This window comes from Electrona antarctica (genome assembly GCF_951216825.1).
Source record: "Electrona antarctica genome assembly, chromosome: 18".
NCBI classification, from domain to species: domain Eukaryota; kingdom Metazoa; phylum Chordata; class Actinopteri; order Myctophiformes; family Myctophidae; genus Electrona; species Electrona antarctica.
The window spans coordinates 4,211,623-4,217,791 of NC_136799.1; positions in this window are offsets into that span (position 1 = coordinate 4,211,623).

Below are 6,169 nucleotides of genomic sequence, written 5' to 3' on the forward strand. Positions count from 1 at the left end.
CACTACAACACGTCACACTGTACACTACAACACGTCACACTGTACACTACAACACGTCACACTGTACACTACAACACCTCTGTCACACTGTACACTACAACACGTCACACTGTACACTACAACACCTCTGTCACACTGTACACTACAACACGTCACACTGTACACTACAACACGTCACACTGTACACTACAACACCTCTGTCACACTGTACACTACAACACGTCACACTGTACACTACAACACGTCACACTGTACACTACAACACGTCACACTGTACACTACAACACCTCTGTCACACTGTACACTACAACACGTCACACTGTACACTACAACACCTCTGTCACACTGTACACTACAACACGTCACACTGTACACTACAACACGTCACACTGTACACTACAACACGTCACACTGTACACTACAACACATCACACTGTACACTACAACACCTCACACTGTACACTACAACACCTCACACTGTACACTACAACACCTCACACTGTACACTACAACACCTCACACTGTACACTACAACACCTCACACTGTACACTACAACACCTCACACTGTACACTACAACACGTCACACTGTACACTACAACACGTCACACTGTACACTACAACACATCACACTGTACACTACAACACCTCACACTGTACACTACAACACCTCACACTGTACACTACAACACGTCACACTCTACACTACAACACCTCACACTGTACACTACAACACGTCACACTGTACACTACAACACGTCACACTGTACACTACAACACGTCACACTGTACACTACAACACCTCACACTGTACACTACAACACATCACACTGTACACTACAACACCTCACACTGTACACTACAACACGTCACACTGTACACTACAACACCTCACACTGTACACTACAACACCTCACACTGTACACTACAACACGTCACACTCTACACTACAACACCTCACACTGTACACTACAACACGTCACACTGTACACTACAACACGTCACACTGTACACTACAACACGTCACACTGTACACTACAACACCTCACACTGTACACTACAACACATCACACTGTACACTACAACACCTCACACTGTACACTACAACACGTCACACTCTACACTACAACACCTCACACTGTACACTACAACACCTCACACTGTACACTACAACACGTCACACTGTACACTACAACACCTCACACTCTACACTACAACACGTCACACTGTACACTACAACACCTCACACTGTACACTACAACACGTCACACTGTACACTACAACACGTCACACTGTACACTACAACACGTCACACTGTACACTACAACACCTCACACTCTACACTACAACACCTCACACTGTACACTACAACACCTCACACTGTACACTACAACACGTCACACTGTACACTACAACACCTCACACTGTACACTACAACACCTCACACTGTACACTACAACACCTCACACTGTACACTACAACACGTCACACTGTACACTACAACACGTCACACTGTACACTACAACACGTCACACTCTACACTACAACACGTCACACTGTACACTACAACACCTCACACTGTACACTACAACACCTCACACTGTACACTACAACACGTCACACTGTACACTACAACACCTCACACTGTACACTACAACACGTCACACTGTACACTACAACACCTCACACTGTACACTACAACACCTCACACTGTACACTACAACACCTCACACTGTACACTACAACACGTCACACTGTACACTACAACACCTCACACTGTACACTACAACACGTCACACTGTACACTACAACACGTCACACTGTACACTACAACACGTCACACTGTACACTACAACACCTCACACTCTACACTACAACACCTCACACTGTACACTACAACACCTCACACTGTACACTACAACACGTCACACTGTACACTACAACACCTCACACTGTACACTACAACACCTCACACTGTACACTACAACACCTCACACTGTACACTACAACACGTCACACTGTACACTACAACACGTCACACTGTACACTACAACACCTCACACTGTACACTACAACACGTCACACTGTACACTACAACACCTCACACTGTACACTACAACACCTCACACTGTACACTACAACACCTCACACTGTACACTACAACACCTCACACTGTACACTACAACAACTCCAATGCATTTCCAATGGAAGTCACATGGTTTGACAAGACAGTCTTGTGTTTTTGGGGGGGGGAGGGGGGGGGGGAGAACACAGCCATCAAACAAGACTGTCTTGTCAAACCATGTGACTTCCATTAGAAATGCATTGGAGCCACAAGACACAAGACAGGTGTCTTTTAGGTGTGAATGAGACAGACAGACAGACAGACAGACAGACAGACAGACACAGACAGACAGACAGACAAATATACATACAGTACTTACATACATGTATGTATGCATACAGCACAGTCATACAGTGGAATTCAATACGAACATAGAGCCTCTGAATTCAATACGAACCTCTGAATTCAATACGAACATAGAGCCTCTGAATTCAATACGAACATAGAGCCTCTGAATTCAATACGAACATAGAGCCTCTGAATTCAATACGAACCTCTGAATTCAATACGAACATAGAGCCTCTGAATTCAATACGAACCTCTGAATTCAATACGAACATAGAGCCTCTGAATTCAATACGAACATAGAGCCTCTGAATTCAATACGAACATAGAGCCTCTGAATTCAATACGAACATAGAGCCTCTGAATTCAATACGAACATAGAGCCTCTGAATTCAATACGAACATAGAGCCTCTGAATTCAATACGAACATAGAGCCTCTGAATTCAATACGAACATAGAGCCTCTGAATTCAATACGAACATAGAGCCTCTGCCTTATGACCAAAAGCCTAATATCTCCACCGGCCAAGGGGGAAATCTCCTTTAGGCTAGTGGATACGATATTGCTTTCCACACAGGAGACGCAGGTTCAAATCCCAGGAGTTACATATAAACATACATCACAGACAGACAGACAGACAGACAGAGATCTGATCCATTATTTATAGGTATCTACATCACTACAACACATCACACTGTACACTACAACACCTCACACTGTACACTACAACACGTCACACTGTACACTACAACACGTCACACTGTACACTACAACACGTCACACTGTACACTACAACACGTCACACTGTACACTACAACACCTCACACTGTACACTACAACACCTCTGTCACACTCTACACTACAACACCTCACACTGTACACTACAACACCTCTGTCACACTCTACACTACAACACCTCACACTGTACACTACAACACCTCACACTGTACACTACAACACGTCACACTGTACACTACAACACGTCACACTGTACACTACAACACGTCACACTGTACACTACAACACGTCACACTGTACACTACAACACCTCACACTGTACACTACAACACCTCACACTGTACACTACAACACCTCACACTGTACACTACAACACCTCACACTGTACACTACAACACGTCACACTGTACACTACAACACCTCACACTCTACACTACAACACCTCACACTGTACACTACAACACGTCACACTGTACACTACAACACCTCACACTGTACACTACAACACCTCACACTGTACACTACAACACCTCACACTGTACACTACAACACCTCACACTGTACACTACAACACGTCACACTGTACACTACAACACCTCACACTGTACACTACAACACCTCACACTGTACACTACAACACCTCACACTGTACACTACAACACCTCACACTGTACACTACAACACGTCACACTGTACACTACAACACCTCACACTGTACACTACAACACGTCACACTGTACACTACAACACCTCACACTGTACACTACAACACCTCACACTGTACACTACAACACGTCACACTGTACACTACAACACCTCACACTCTACACTACAACACGTCACACTGTACACTACAACACCTCACACTGTACACTACAACACGTCACACTGTACACTACAACACCTCACACTGTACACTACAACACGTCACACTGTACACTACAACACCTCACACTCTACACTACAACACCTGTCATGTAACAATCCTTTGGTCAGGACTCTGTACACTACAACACAGCTATAGTTGTATTATAAAGGGGGAGGGGTTAGGGGAGGGGCTGATAATGTGATGTCACTATATTACTGTTTTTTTCATTGGCACGTTTGACTGTCAAGGGTTCAGCCTCCTGGGAGAAACCCAAAATACAAAGGGAATACATCATTGCACATAAAAACGACTCCAGGGTGTCCAATGAAGTACTGTCACCTCATAGACACATGAAAAACTGGCAAAAAATTCTGGCATTCCATCTTTAAAATGTAATTTAGATTAGCATTTAGACATAAGGTATAGTGTCATTGTTTGCCTGCTATCCTACAGTTTCAATGTACAGATTACTATAAGTTAAAGGACCACTTCATCACTGTTCAACCTATCTTCATATAATTGGTCCTCACTAATAAGTAATAATCATGATAAAATGGCACGATTATTTTCCTACTCGGTCTGTGTCTCATAGGAGGGCTGTGGGCAGTTCAGAAACCCAGTGACATCATCGATGGGGAATCCAAGCCAATAGAAACGGCAGGCTTTCTATTCCTGAAAAGTTGCAATGCGATAGCCATCGTTCTCACGATAATACATATCTAAATATCTTTTTATTTGTATCTTGTTTAAAAAAAACTCCTAATGATGATGTCACTGGTGGACAGGTTTCTGAACTGCCCTATATGAGACCACAGACTGAGTAGAAATAAATTGTGCTATTTTATCATGAACATTAGTGAGGACCAGTTATATGAAAGTAGGTTAAATTCGGAGGTCCTTGACGGGAGAATGTTTGAAAAACACGAGTGGTGTTCAGGTTGTGTGTCATTGTTGGGGTTCTTTAACCCATTTTGGACTGAGGTCGATTCAAAAAAAGGCTTCTAAATCCTAACATGTTGCTGAAAAACCCATGTTTCTATATGTCAGTGAGTGGTGCTCAACCTTTTTCATGTCAAGGACCCCCAGAATTATCTCTAATTGGCCACGGACCCCCATCTCAAAATATGTAGTTCCAGGGACCCCCCAGAAGCAAATATTTTAGTTAAAAATGTTGGCTCTGAAATATTGCGCCACATTTTAACGATCTTTCTAAAATAGCAGACCTACAAGCTCGTAGCGCGCCACTCAGTGGCGCGCTACGAGCTTGTAGATCTGCTATTTTTCAATAGCTAAAGTATAACATAATGGGGTTCCCGCCCAAAATGGGTTAAGCCTCGGACGGAAATGACCAGACTACTAATTATCACAGTATTCATTTAGTCATTCCCCTACAGCCCTATTATTATCAGGCTAATTAAATCATCAAGGCCTTTTGGCCCCGACTTTGACCGGTGCAAAGAAAACTTAACGTGGTTATTGTCAGTCAGTGGACTCTCTGTGTGTGTGTGTGTGTGTGTGTGTGTGTGTGTGTGTGTGTGTGTGTGTGTGTGTGTGTGTGTGTGTGTGTGTGTGTGTGTGTGTGTGTGTGTGTGTGTGTGTGTGTGTGTGTGTGTGTGTGTGTGTGTGTGTGTGTGTGTGTGTGTGTGTGTGCGTGCGTGCGTGCGTGCGTGCGTTTATATTTGGCAGCCTAGGGCATACGCACAGACTGGTTGTTAGAGGGTTCCAACAACTTGGGATGCCCAAAAAGGAGGCAAAAAGGCTGGCAAAGTATTGTGGTGTCTCTGCTATAATTGGCAGCCGTCATATATGGCAGAGACGCTGTTACTTATACCCATAGAGTACTGAGTGACATACCTGTTACTTATACCCATAGAGTACTGAGTGACATGCCTGTTACTTATACCCATAGAGTACTGAGTGACATGCCTGTTACTTATACCCATAGAGTACTGAGTGACATGCCTGTTACTTATACCCATAGAGTACTGAGTGACATGCCTGTTACTTATACCCATAGAGTACTGAGTGACATGCCTGTTACTTATACCCATAGAGTACTGAGTGACATGCCTGTTACTTATACCCATAGAGTACTGAGTGACATGCCTGTTACTTATACCCATAGAGTCACTGTGTGACATGCCTGTTGTATC